We start from the raw sequence: 14,938 nt of genomic DNA, 5'->3' as shown, positions 1-14,938 counted from the left end.
CAAGTAAAAGTTCTTGAAGGCTGGAGGTCAGGGAGTGGGCTAGTGGCAGAGCCAGGCCAGGTCCTGTTCTCAACTTCTCTCCCCTGCAGAGGCTGCTGCTCGCAGAGACTCTGGAGCTGACAAGACTTGCTTCACATCCAGGCTTTGCTACTTGGTACCTGGGAACCCTGAGGAAGTCGTTCCCACCCTCTCAGCCTCAGGTGCCTCACTTATGAAATGGACCCCTCAGGCCTGCTAGGAGAATACAAGAAACACTTTTAATGATTTATGCTGTATGATTTGTCTTTCCCTTTAATAAAGAAAGCCCCTCTGCTCCAAACTAACCCTGTGAGGTGGGTATTGGTACCCAGCTACAGCAAAGGAAAGGCTCAGAGAGGTTAAGTGACTGCCCAATATCACACAGTATAAGTCAGGGCCGTCAAACTCCAAAGCCTGTGCTCCTTCTAGAGCACATACTACCTCAGGGAAGATTGATTGTTCCTTCTCTATAATGGGCCCACCTGAGACCAAAAGAGTCCTCTGAAAGAACAGTTCGCAGAAAGCTGTCAGTGATGAGGGGCCCTTCTGGGGTCCTGACCCACTCCATCAGAAGCCTAATGTCCTGGGTAATAATCCTGGCTCTGCTGCAGACTGGAGGACCTCGGGCAAGGGCAAGGTCCAACGCTTATACCAAGCCCCAGTCTCCCCCTCCTTAAATGGGGGGGGGGGGAAGAGTTACTTAAGCATCAGACATATGGCATCCTCTGCCTTTCTTTGCTTCTCACCTCTACCTGCTCCATCCCAGAGGCTGACCCCCAGGCTTCCCTCTCCAGGGAACCCCCAAAATTAGCCCCCACAAACAAGGCAAGAAACTGCTGTGCTGAAGGGTGCTTCAACTTCTCAGAAGCATGGTCCCCATCCGGGATTGGGGCTGCAGGAGCCCAGCTGAGATGCCCTCTTGATGCGCTGGGTTTTCCCTGAGGATCTCCTGCAGGCCCTTGGAGCAGACAGCCCAGCTAAGGAGATTCTGCATCTGGAGGGTCGAAGAGACCCGGGAGCAGGGTCTGGGCGGGCAGAAGCAGTGGGCTGAGGGCTGCCCTGGCCTGCTCTGGGCTTCTGCCATGGTCTCGGGCACTTTGGGTTCCCCTGGCCTTCGGGGAGTTTGGAGGCTCAACTGGACTTGGAAGGGACCCCCAGACCTGAGATGCCCAAATTATAATTAAATTCCCTGATCAAGCCATCAGATAAACTGGATTGCCTTTACATGAGCATGGAATCCGTCAGCTAAAATGTCACACACATGGCTCCCCTTCCCCAGCCTGCGTGGATGATCCTGCAGGGGGAAGGTACTTCCATTAAAAAGGATTCTGCATTTTGGAGAGATCGTGGAAGAGTCATATTCCGAGAGAACTGCCAAGACACCCCCACGGCCAAGCCTGAGGTACGACTGCAAGTGCTGGGGAAGGAATTTCTGGCAAGCCTGGCTCCTCGTGTTTCACCAAGACGTCCAGCGTGGCTCAGAGAAGGTCAGCATTCGGGAATTAAACACCTCTCTGCCTGGCAGGATCTGGCGGCGGCAAAACCTGTGCTGTCGCCAGAGTGGTGCCCCAAGGACACCACTTGTTTACATCCGGAAGCTGTTTTAGTTGCATTAAAAGGAAGGTCTCTCTCTCTCTCTCTCTCTGTACTTCCCCCACACACACTATAAAATTAACGCTGGTTAATAAAATAAATTTGGAAAATACAAAAACAACAAAGCAAAACCACACAGCCCTGTCTCCCCCAGCACTTTCAGCCTTCTGGTGACTTCCTTGTGTCCCCAGGCTTTAGAACACTCTCCGCTGTCTGCCGCAGCACAGCTGACTTCCTGAGCACTTTCCTTTTGCTCTGAGTCCTTTCTCTGCCCAGAGGCCGATCCCTGGTTCATAATCTTAAGGTTGTTTCCATTTCTGCTATTCTAAACACAATTGCTATGAACACCTGTGTGCCGGAAGGTTTTCCCAGATTCTGAAATACCCTCTTAGGACTGGTGTTCAGAAGCGGGTGGCCAGTCACACAGCAGGAGTGTTGAAGGCTCTCTATCCAAAGACCCTCTTTAAAGGATGATTCTCTGAGCCTGTGAGAGCTGGAGACCATGCCCCCCAACCTGGGAGCGCTCCACATTCTTTGTCCCCAAAATGGCCAGAGGATATCCCTGGGAGATTTTCCCTGCTGCTCAAGGACCACAGGGATGGGAGGGGGTGTCACACCGATGGCCCTGGAAAGCTGACTGGGGCTCCTGAGGAGACAGAGGTTCATGTATGAAAAAGCAGCCCATCGACTGGAGATTTCTCCTTGGGGCTCACAGTCAGACACATGGGTGTCTTGCTGTCTCTGTCACTGACTAGCTGTGTGACTTTGGGCAAGTTACTTACCCTATCTGAACCCGTTTCCTCATCTGGAGAGTGGAGATGATAATGACATCTACTTCCCTCGAGTGGCTGTAAACATGAAGTGAAATGATGCGTGTATCACGCTCAGCCCAGTGTTGGCTACAGTACTGTAAGCGGCTGACACAGTGGAACCATTGGATGGCTACTTTAGCTGCAGGGCCCTTTCAGTCCGAAGGGTTTCCTCTGACTTCTCCGAGTCTTCATTTCTCCAGGGGTAAATGGGGCTGAGAATGATTCCTGCCTCCCAGAGTTGCCAGGGAGCAAGTGAGCCTGCCTGGATGAGAAGGAGCGCCCTGTCAACTGCAGAGGGCGTTGTGGTCATTTACTTTGCACGTTGTTGCTATCCTATCGGGAACTTACTACCTATGGCTGAGGCCTGGGGGCAGCTCTGGGTTATACAGCCTCTTCCTCCAGGGAGCCAAAGCCTGTTTCTAGCTCTACACAACAAGCCGGCTCCAACTTCCACAGAACCCCTCCCATTCCAACCCCCAGGATCTGGAGTCACACAGCACTGGGGTCCAGTTCCAGCTTCATCATTCCAGCTGTGTCCTGGGCCACTGGCTTCTCTGAACCTCAGGCTCCTCCTCTGTAACGTGGGGACTCCCATCCTGCTTTGCAGAGTTGTTAGAGCAGATGAGGTCACGGGGCACCCAGGAGGTGCTCATTTTATGTAAATTTCCTTTTCCCTGAAGATCTGGAAGCCACAGGGCCCCCTCCCCAAGCTGCCTGGGTGCATCTAAAATCACAAGGCACATTTCTGGTGCAGAGCCCACACTGCCTGGTATGACCAGGGTGAGGGCTGCTCTGGTCTGTGAGAGTCATGGGCAGTGGGTGGGCTTGGGGGCCGTGGGAAGGGGGACAGAGAATGGGGAACCCAGCTGTCTGCCGGTTTGCCAGGGCCCCCCGTGGTGGGGGGCGAAGAGAGCATAGCACTGCCCCACCCGCTTCCGGCTGCCCCAGGAATGGGAAATGCAAGTGCAGGGGGCCGTCTGCGTGTGCATGAGAGCCCTCGTGGTAGATGGGTGGTGTGTGAGTGTGTAGGTGTACTAGACTGTCAGGGCTGTGTAAAGTGTGTATCCTGTGTGGATGTGTTGGTGGCTGTGTGTGTACAAGATTATAAAGCTATATGCAGTTGGGGATGTTCAGGTGTGGGCAGTTGCCTCTGGGGGGCAGGGTGTGAAGGTGGAGGTGGGCTTCTGGAGGAGGGTGTACCTGTCTACAGGAGCGGGTGTCTTCCTGGAGCCCTGAGGAGCCCCTTCCCAGACACTCTCCTTGGTCATAGCTGCAAAGTCCCTGCCAGAAGCTAGAAACCAGCAGAAAGGGCTCTGCCCTCACAGCAGCCCAGGCTCCCTCACGAGGAGCCAGACTTGCTGAGAGCACGTGGCCTTGGCCTGCTCCTGCCTCCCAGCCCTGGTACCCCCATCTCACCAGAGCCTGGGTGGGGCCCTGGGAGTGTGGTCAGGTCAGGGGAGCTCTCTCCACACCCCGCGGCCAAGGGCCACAGGGAGACCCCAGGGAAGGTCCAAGCAGGCAGGCGTGCAGGAATGTATGAAACCTCAGGGACCCGTCTGCTAGGCGATGCTATTTATGGACGCCTCCTCCTGGCCTGGCAGCTACTGTACCTGAAACCTCACAGCATCCTCCCAAGGCGGGTGTCATCATCACCCCCATTTTACAGAAGAGGAACCTGAGGCCCAGAGAAGTACAGAACCACTCTTCCAGGCCAGTGCTGGCCCTCGAGCCCCATCTGTGACACTGAGTGTGGCACACAGAGCCCCTCACCATGATGTCTGCCGTGGGCCAGCTTGTGGGTCAGTGTGCTCCCTCCCTTCTGCCCTGTAAAGCTAGCGGCTCCGGCTCCTGTTAAACGGGAACAAGACTCCCAGGCACACGCCCCTCCCAGAGTGGAGCTGCTGTGGCGAGCAAGGGCTCAGGGCTTTTCCTGCCATTTCAGGCGCACGGGAATGTCAGAGCAGAGAGCTGGGGTGGCCGCAGAGGGGCCCGGGGTTCTCCTCACTGGAATGTCTCAGCTTTGAGCCCACTTGTAAGGAGGCCCACCACTCGCCCCCTTCCCAACGAGAAGCGCTGTGGGCGGTGGTGGGAGGAGGGGCTCCGGGATGTGAGATGGGTAAGCAGGCCCCCACCTGGCACAAGCAGGTGCCCCGTCCAAGGCAGCCCCAGCCTGGGACTCGCAGCTCAGCCCTGAGAGGGAGGCCTGGGCTCACTGGCATTTCCGGAGCTGCCGCACGCCAGGATGGGGGCCAAGGTCTGGTACCCATCACAACCCACAGCCGATTGCTTGTTAATCCACAGCAGCTCCAGGACAACTTAATTAGCCTGAAAGAGCTGCTGGCAGCCTGCCGGGGTAGGGGGCGGCCAGAGGAGGAGCCCCCCACACCTTGCAGGGAGGGACCTTGATAGGAGGACAAGATCACCCCTGATTCTGAGGAATGTGCCCATTCCCCGTCATAGGGACCTGACCCACCATGGCTCTGCCAGGTCCGGCCAACTAACCCCACTGGACAGATGAAGAAACTGAGGCCCAGAGGGGGCCAGGATGGCCCAGCCTCAGACAGGATCTGCTCTGTAGTATTCATGGGAGATGGACATTTTGAAAGTGGGGTGATGCTAGCTGGAGGCGGGAAGAACCCAGCCCTCAAAAAGCTGGCAGGGGAGAGACTGAGGTGCCAGCAACTTAACCACCTAGACAGAGGGATCCCAGGTTGACATCAGGAGGGACTTTAGGCTGCAGGAAGGGACCTGAGCCTAATCTAGAAGGAAGGAGTGGGTGGCATGAGGCATAGAGGGAGGTGGGCTCCTACCTACCCTGAGGGGCTTGGACCATCATGCCGAGCACTGGGACTCCTTGCACCTCAGGGAGCTTGGCCAGAGCCAAGTCTCTGATAGGATAATGTCCCCTGCTCCCCACAACCTCCAGGGACACTGGGAGCCCAGGTGCAGAGGTGATCAGGGGCTGCGGTGATCAGGGTGGGCTCAGGCTAAAGAAGACGCAGCCATTGCCCTCCAGACCCTGACCCTTCTCCATCAGTGCTGGGCTGGGCACTGCACCAGGCACACGGGTGGAGGATGGGTGTGTGTGTGTGACAGCACAGAGAGGCACACAGGGCACCCAGTGAGCTGGAGCTCTGCCCCACCTGTCAGGTCCAAGGTTGAGCTCACTACCTCCCCCATCTTCTCCCTCCTCCCACCTCAAAGGAGACCCACTATCCACCACCCAATTTCCCAAGCCAGACACTTGCTGCCTCCCACCTGCTCACCCCCCAGTCCTGCCCAAGTCACCTCCCAAACCCTTGGAATCCAACACCGCCATCCCATCAAATCCAGGCTGCCACCACAGTCCCTCTGAAATGCAGCCAAGTCCTTGTCACCCATTTCCTTGCTCTGCATGCCACACATGTATATGCGCACACACGCACACACACACACATGCATACTCTCCATGAACTGTCAAAGGAATCCTTCCAAAACTCAAATTCGACAGGTCAGCCCCATTGCCCTCCACAACCTGGCCTTTGAGGCTGTGCGGACTTTCCTGCTCACCTCACTGAGATCGGAACAGAGCAATTTAAAACTTGGGCTCCGGATCAGCAGATCTGGATCTGCATCCTGGGTGGGCCACTTGGTGACTGTGTGATCTTGGATGAGTCACACCACCTCCCTGAGCCCTTTCCTCACCTAGGAAACAAGGCTGCCATGACCTTCACCAAGAAGACTTCATGAGGTACCAGGTTGGGGCCGTGATGGGTGCCTGGCTCGCAGCGGTCTCACTGCCTGGCACTGACCAGCACTGGCTAGCTCCCAGCTGCCTCTCCATACCCACCTTCGATGCTCAAGGCTTCCTGCCCCTGCAGCTGGTCCTTCTTCCAGCTCCAACAGCCCCCTTAGCACCTTGCTCTACATCTGTCTGTTCCCTGGCCTGTCTCTACCTGTGAGCAGGAATAGAGCCTGGGACTGACTCGGATTATCAATACATTTGATGAATGAATGAATGCAGTACGGATCCCTACAGAGGGACATGGTCACATGGAGAAGCACACAACACACACACTCACACAGGGTACCCTCTTTGCCATCTGTGGCCCAGATGGGCTGAGGGTCAGAGGGAGCCTCTAGGTTGGTCCATCTTTTCTCACAGCCCCCTGAGTACAGCCCAACTCAGCCTGAGCCTAAAAGAAAGCTCAGGACCTGTTTTCTGAGGTTCCAAGAGGGTATGTGTCCTGCCTCCATCACAGGGCATCTGAGCCTAAGACACTCAGGCCTGCAGGGGGCAGCCGAGGGAACCACAGAAGCCCACTGGGCAGGACCGCCTAAAGTGGGGGGCGGAGTTGTGGCTGCCAGCTGGCAAGTGCCTGGGCCTGGCAGTGCCGCCAAACGCCCACTTGCACCAGCCGTTAGTTTCCAGGGCCTGCCCACGAGCTAGCGGGCATGCTGGGCCCGGGCTGCCCTGGGGAATCCTGCCAGGAAGAGGCAGCCTCTGGGAGGGTGGCCTGAAAGCAGGGAGGGGAGGGGAGGGGCAGGGCAGGGTGAGGACGCCAGGCTGGAGGCCCTCCACTCGCAGTGCGACCTGGGACAGGCTGCAGCACTTTCAGGGCCTCATGTGCCTCTTCTGCGCAATCGAGGGGGGTCCCAGGGCTCCCTCCATGCAAAACATCCAGCAGTGGGGATTCTGACCCCTTGTGAGGGGCCATGCTCAGAGGATTGGCCGTAAGAGCTTCACCCAGCAGGGAGCCAAGCTCCCTGAGCTTCACTCAGCAGGGAGCCAAGGCCTGAAGCCTCTGGTGGGACTGCCCCTGGGAGGGGGCCTGGGAGCTGGAGTTGAATCTTGGGGGATGTGGTGCAGACACCTGTGTGCATCCCCAGCAAGGCACTATTCACACTTGAACTCTTTTCATCTGACAGCAACACTACCTGCTTCAGTAAATGTTTACTGAGTAAGCACATGAATACAGTAATTGAAGGAGGGGTGATGATGATGATGATGGTGGTGATGATGATGATGATGGTGATGGTGATGGTGATGGTGATGATGGTGATGATGATGATGGTGATGGTGATGATGGTGATGATGGTGATGATAATGATGGTGATGATGATGGTGAAGATGATGATGGTGATGATGATGATGATGATGATGGTGATGATGATGATGATGCTGATGCTGATGCTGATGGTGATTGTGATGATGATGATGATGGTGATGGTGATGGTGATGATGGTGATGATAATGATGGTGATGGTGATGATGGTGATAATGATAGTGATGATGATGATGGTGAAGGTGATGGTGATGATGGTGATAATGGTGATGATAATGATGATGATGGTGAAGATGATGATGGTGATGATGATGATGATGGTGATGGTGATCATGATGATGATGCTGATGATGATGCTGATGGTGATGATGCTGATGATGCTGATGCTGATGGTGATGGTGATGGTGATGATGATGATGATGGTGATGATGGTGATGATAATGATGGTGATGGTGATGATGGTGTTGGCGGTGATGGTGATAATGATAGTGATGATGATGATGGTGAAGATGATGGTGATGGTGATGGTGATGATGGTGATGATAATGATGGTGATGGTGATGATGGTGATGGTGATGATGATGGTGATGATGGTGATAATGATAGTGATGATCATGATGGTGAAGATGATGGTGATGGTGATGGTGACGATGGTGATGATGATGGTGATGATAGTGATAATGATAGTGATGATCATGATGGTGAAGATGATGGTGATGGTGATGATGGTGATGGTGATGATGATGGTGATGATAGTGAAGATGATGGTGATGATGGTGATGGTGATGATGATGGTGATGATAGTGAAGATGATGGTGATGATGGTGATAATGATGATGGTGGTGATGGTGATGATAATGATGATGATGGTGATGATGATGGTGATGATGGTGATGATGGTGATAATGATAGTTATGATGATGATGGTGATGATAATGATGGTGATGATGATGGTGATGATAATGATGGTGATGATGATGATGATAGTGATGATGATGATGGTGATGGTGATGGTGATGATGGTGATGATGGTGATGATGATGATGATGATGATCATGATGATGATGGTGATGATGATGAGGTGTTTTACAGATGAGGAGAGTGGCTCAGAGTGGTTCAGTGATTTGCCTAAGTCACACAGTAGTAGGCATGGAGTGAGTTATTCCCTCTGGTGCTGGGTGCTGGCAGAGCTTTGGAGAAAGTGCTAGAACCAACTCACGGGGGTTACCAGCACTCAAACCCTCAGAACAGAGACAAACCCTGGTCCTGGCTCCCTCCAGTACCCCTTTTGCCACAGAGACCAGGCCCTTCTCTGGTAGCACCAAGTAATAACAATAATTAATAAGAAGAAGGCCCAGCTGTGAGTACCCTACACCCCTATGAAGCATCCTCGTCCTCTGACTTACAGATGAAGGAAGAAGGCATGAGAGAGGTTAAGAACTTGCCAGAGGGCACACATCTTACTTCCAGTACTTTGGCCCCAGAATCCACACTCCCCTCACTATGTCTCGGGGAAACTGTTTTTCCTGAAGGAGCTTCTGGCCACCTCCCTCCGTCTGCTGTTCACCCAGCACCATATCCCACCTGCTCAGTTGGGGCACAGGTGACTCAACACTAGGCCCGGCCCCATGGACACCACCCCACTCCAGCCAGGGGAGACAGACAAGGTGCATGTGATTCATTAGGGGCAGAAGGGCCCCTAACCAGGGGTGTCAAGGGAGGTAACCCCTGAGGTGAGTCTCAAGGAAAATGGAGGAAAATGGTCCTTGCTGGCTTCCCATTCTGGGTCCAGGGGCAGCCCCTGAGTTGGAAGAGACTAGCCCCATGTGGGTGGGAGTGGGCGCACTGCAGGCAGAGTCCAGACTGGTTTCCAGCCAGCAGCCAGCACCTGGTCATCACAAAGTCATGGTGGGGTTGCTGAGGAATCGCCATTGGGTCATGATGGGCTATGGGTGCTCTGGAGCCAAGCTCTCCACCAGCCTTCCAGACCTTTCTCTCAGGATGGGTGCCCTAGCTGCTTCCTCAGGGTCTGTGGGTACGAGAAATGGATGTTACAGAGACACCACCCTCCAGGCACACGGAGCCCAGAGCCTTGGGCCACCAGCCCAGCACCTGGAGCCCAGAGCTCAGAGCCTGAGCAGAGCCTGGCCGGAGTGGGTGAGGGCACCAGCCAGCGTCCAGGCCTGCTGCCCTCTGCATCCCCAGCCTGGAGCCCAGCCGAGGCCTGCACCTGTGCCTCAGGGCACCTTGAGGAATCGACTGCCACCCCCCTGAGAGCCTCTTCCCCTAATGGGGACAGTAAGAGGCCAGCCCCAGTGCTCCCCGACCCTCCTGGCCTCTTGGGGCACCTTGTATGGTTCTAGAAGCAGGACTCTGGACAAGACAGCAGCCACTGAGAGTGGGGTGTGGAAGGGGCCTGGGGACCGTGAAGGAGGCTTCTCCCCAGCACCCATGCCAGCAGGGCGGCAGGAACATGTCCTCAGGCTGGGTGAGTGGTCCCAAGACTTTTAGATCTGAGTTCTCCTTTACCGAGGGTCACTGAGTGCCAAGTGATCCGCATCATGGACTCCTTCCCACCCCCACCCCTATCCTCCAGTGATAAGACTCAGACTTCCCCCATCAAGTATCCCTGGGTGATGTTCCCAGCACCCCTGGTGACCCAGCCAACCCCTGCATCTCGGTTCTGGGGTCCCTCATCACAAGCAACCCTCTCTTCCTCTGCACTCTCCCAGCCATCCCCACTCTGGACGTTGTCCTCCCCCAGAACTGCCCCCTGATATTTCCTCCCCTCCAGAACTGGCCTCTCTGTCCACTGCCCTCCATCCTTCCCCGTCGGGCCGGCTTCACTCTCCTGACCCTGCTCTCTGACCTCATCTCACCACCTTTCTCCTCCTCCGGGGCTCCCTCCCTGTCCAGCCTAGACACCAAGGGGCCTTTCTGCACCTAGAGTCTTGGCACCTTGGCCCTCAAAAATCTCCCACCCTGTTCTGCAAAGGCCCAGCCTGAGGCAGATCAGCGGCCCCCTCCGCCAAGGAGCCCAACTGTCCCCGAGCCCTGGGCACCCCCCTCCCCTGCCTCATCTCTCCTCCCTTCCCCTTCCCTCCATCAACAAAGCGCTTACCTCTTGATAAGGATCTTTCAAACCCCTCCCTTAGCCCCACACTCTGGCTCCAGCTGGGCCCCATCTTTCTTCTCCCCAGCCTGGTGGCATCTCTTCAGATGTGACCTGTGTGCCCGTCTCTGCCTCCTCAGCCCACTGCCGTCTATGCCATATTCCACCAAAACTCTTCTCACCCATCACTCGTGTTACATCCTGAGAGTGAGAGCAGTTCGGTTCTCACCCTGGGGCCAGGCAGCCGGCACTCTGCTTACCACTCTCCTCCCTGCACCCTGCTCGGCTCCACGGTCCCAGGCCCCGGTGAGGGTCCTCCTGGCTGCTCCTTACTCCCTTGGTAGGTCCCTCTGCCATCCTGTTCCACAGAGAACTGGGCTCTCTCCTCACTCTGCTTGTTCACCCCACACCCTCCCAGGCACCCATGTTCCCAAACTCACCACTGCCAATCTCCACGCCCAGGGGTCCAACTGCCTCTTCAGTGTGGGTCAACCCCACCCACGTAACTCACTTAATCCTGACACAGTAACCCCATGAGGGAGGTACTATTATTATCCCCATTTTGCAGACTGGGGTACTAAGGCACAGAGAGGGTAAGTGAGTTGTCCAGGGTGAACAGCTGATAAGCCTCTGAGCCAAGCTCTCCTTCCTGGAGATCCCACAAGAACCTCAAACCCACCATAAACAAAACAGGTTCATTGGCTCTGCCCTGAACTTCTTATTCCTGGCCAAGCTGGCTTTGGGACCAGACAGTTACAAGCATCTGGACCGTGGGCAATTTTACTTAATGCCTGTGAACTCCTCAGCACAGAGCTCAACCACAGTAAGTGGCCAATACAGGCCAGCTGCTATTGTCACCACAGCCCTTTCCAAACCTCTGCTTCCTCATCTATAAGATGGAGCTGTTGGGGAGCATCCAGGCCCAGGGCCCGGCCACTTGGGGGAGCACTGCGGCCCTGGCTACTCAGCACAAGGACTTTTTTGCACTTAATCAAAGCAACATCTATTTATGACACTGCATGTTTGGCATAAATGCACTATTTTTCTTAAGCCAAAATAAAACTCCAAGAAGCTGTAAAAACCCAGGAGTTGGGAGGATTCTCTGCAAGGTCAATTAGGGTGAATTAGAACCTACAGATGTGAATCTCCCCAGGCACACAATGGCAACCTGGGTGGGTACACTTCAGAATGCTAAAGAAAGCAGCTGCTCCAGGTGGGGGAGCCAGCTTTGCCCTCCCTTCAGGCCCTGAGAGAGGGAAAGCCATGTGGGATGAGGTGGGACAGGACCTCTGCCACCCTGGGCTGTGTGATCTGGGGCAAGCCTGGGCCCAACACTGAGCTACAGTTTCTTCCTATGGGGTTACAGTGCATGACTCGGGAGACGGAAGTTCAGGGCCTGGGGTGGAGATTTCAAATGATGTGTGCAGCCGTTTTCATTGCTTGGGCAGAGATCTCAGGATCTGTAATAGTGTTTGCAGGAAAAATGGGATTAAATTCACCAGTATTTGCTTGTGTGTGTGACCGTCTCCATAAAGCAAGGTCATGCCCCACCTCAACGGAAGCAACCCAAAAGTCCTTCTTGTTTTAGGCAGGGGAGCGTGTGTGAAGCTGGATTTGATCCCAAACTCTGCCCTTTTACCAATCACTGCCACCCCAAGGGAGGGTTCCCACTTTTCCCATTCTACAGATGAGGAGACTGAGGCCTGACTCCAAAACTCAGCATCTTGTATACAAGCATGTGACCCAGGCCCCAGCCTTTCCTACCTCTGGCTTGCTGAGGTCATACCTCTGCCCATGGCCCTGTGCCCCCAATGCCCTAGTGCCTGGCAAAGATCTTGGAGCCCCAAAGCTCAGCTCTGCACGTATAGGTGGGCAATCAGGAACGAGCAGGTACCCTCTCTCTGAGCCTCAGTTTCCTTATCTATAAAATGAGGAGGAGGATGGTAGCTGCCCCGGGCAGTTAACTAACACAGCTTGGCACAGGGTAAGTGCTCAACCAACGTTAGATAGCTTAAAGATCCATTCGGGAGATAGGATCTATGACTCTCACTTTGCAGCTAAGTAAACAGAGACTCAGAGAGGTTTAGCAACTTGTCCAAGGTCACAGAGCTCTGGAGCTGTGGTGGCGGGATGCAGCGGGGCGCCTGGGGAGCAGGAGCTGGGGCTCAAACCAGGTCTGCTTGTCCCCATCGGGGTCAGGATGGAGGAGGAGTCACCAAGCCAGAGCCCCCAGGGCAGGGGAAGGAACCGGTGGGGAAGAGAAGGGAAGGAGGAGAGAAAACAGAAGGATGCCAGGGCAGAGCCAAGGCCAGACGTAAGCTACTGCCTTGGGCAGAGGGCCTGAGCCAACAGGGGTCAGTGGGGGCAGTGCCCGGCTGGCAGTGGGCACTCACCTTCACTCTGTTCTCTGGTGGCCAGTGACCTTTACAGCTCAGCCTGTGCCACTCATATCCTAATGAGGCCCTGAGGGCAGGGGTTTGGGGGTTCCACGTCCACATGACAGCGTTCTGCAGAGCCTCCCACCCCTGGGGCCAGAGCCTGGATTCTGCCTCTTACCCCGTGGCCAGGAGCACCGCCCCCCCACCAGCGGCTCTGTTCTGGGCTGCAGGGGTGGGAGGCCAGCCTGAGCCCTGAGCAGCCAACAGCCCAAGGTGGCCTCCAACAGACCCCAAGACCCGGGGGCACCTGCAGGGTGGGTGGTGCCCAGGCCCACCCACAGCTGCCAGACTCCGTGCCCCCACCTACAGGCCCCACCCATCTCTCTTGAGGCCCCTGACAGCTGGGAATTCCTGCCACATGACCCAGTCATCGTCTCAGGGCTGGGAACCTGGCCTGGCAGCCCAGACTCGGTTCTGGTTACAGCTCAGGCTGCAAGCTGGCTGTGAGGCCAGGACAAGTGACTTCCCGTCCCTGGGATTCAGCTTCTCCAGGTCAAAGGACGGGTGAGCTGCAAGCTGAAAGAACTCTTCCAACCCGGAGAATCTCGGGATCTGGAATCACAGAGGCCAAGTGCTGGAAAGAACTTTGGGCTGTGATTTCCTAACACTGGTCTGCAGTCTGACAAAGTCAGGGTCCCCTGGGGGACGTGTGAACATGTAGATATGGGGGCCCCCTTCCATCCCTGGCAGATCAGTAGATGGGGAACAGGGAGTCTGCAGATTTAGCAAGTGCCCTGGATCCATGCCTTCCTCCCACTTCTGACTTCTTGGGGGGTGGTGGGGTGGGGATGGGGGGTCTTCCAGAGACAAGATGCCCAGGGATCCCTAAGCCTCCCAAAATCTTTAAGGCTTCATCCCCTGGGTCTCCTGAGAACCCCCACCCTCCGACTGCCCAGAGCTGGGCTCCAGCCTTCACCAGCAGCAGCAACTCCTCCATAGAATTCTCCACCAGCTTCTCTCCATCTTGGTCCTCTTCACCCAGGAGAGGCCGCAGCTACTGGCCCTTCCAACCTCCCCTCCTGCCCAGGGCAGGAGCCTACTTTTTGTTTTCTTCTTCTTCTCAAGGTTGCATACAGTAAAGGACACTGGCTTTAAGTGAACAGCTCGATGCATAGTCCCCGTATGGACTCCATGTAACTACCACCCTGTGAAGCTCTAGAACATTTCCTTCACCCCAGAGAGCTCCCAATCAAGCCCCTCACCCCCTGCATCTCCCTGCCCCACTATGCAGACCTCTAGCACCACAGATTAGAAACGAGAGGCCTCTTTCTAAGCTCATCTTTTGTGCTCATCAGGCTGGACCAAAGGCCCCCTGAGGACAGCAGCTGGGCTGTCCCGTTGGCTGGCAGTGCCCGGCACAGGCAGGTGCTCGGGAAGGGCTGTGGTAAGGAGGACAAGGTGGCTGGAGGTTTCATCCCTGCTCTAGCTGCTGCCATAATAAGGCCCAGGCTCCTTGGCCCATCATTCCAGCTTCCTTCAGTATCCACCACTCCCGCAGCCCTCGTCCCCTACAGGACACCTTGACGCGTGGGCACACAAGGTGGGCACACAACACCCGCACCTGCCCTAGCCATGCCTGTATCCGTGCTCAGACACCTCTATCCTGCAGGGCCCCCACCTCACCCCCATGCGTTGGCTCCCAGAATTCCGGGATCACGCGTCTGCAGAATTCCAGGATCTGTACTTTCTCTGCAGTGCCTCCAGCCCCTATCCACTGTGGCCTCACTCGTCCTGGAAGGCTGTCTTCTGTCCCCGTCCCAGCACTGCCTCAGCCCGCACAGCGACCTGGAGCCACCGCACTGAGCTACTCGTGGAAGTTCAGCTCTCCCACATGCCCACACTCTCATACATGTGACCTTGGGATGAGCACGCTCCCTTGCCAAGTCTCAGTTTCCCTGTCTGTAAAATGGCCCTATCAGG

Source organism: Mesoplodon densirostris, chromosome 2 (assembly GCF_025265405.1).
Source record: "Mesoplodon densirostris isolate mMesDen1 chromosome 2, mMesDen1 primary haplotype, whole genome shotgun sequence".
Lineage (NCBI taxonomy): Eukaryota > Metazoa > Chordata > Mammalia > Artiodactyla > Ziphiidae > Mesoplodon > Mesoplodon densirostris.
Note: the sequence above shows the minus strand (reverse complement) of the source record.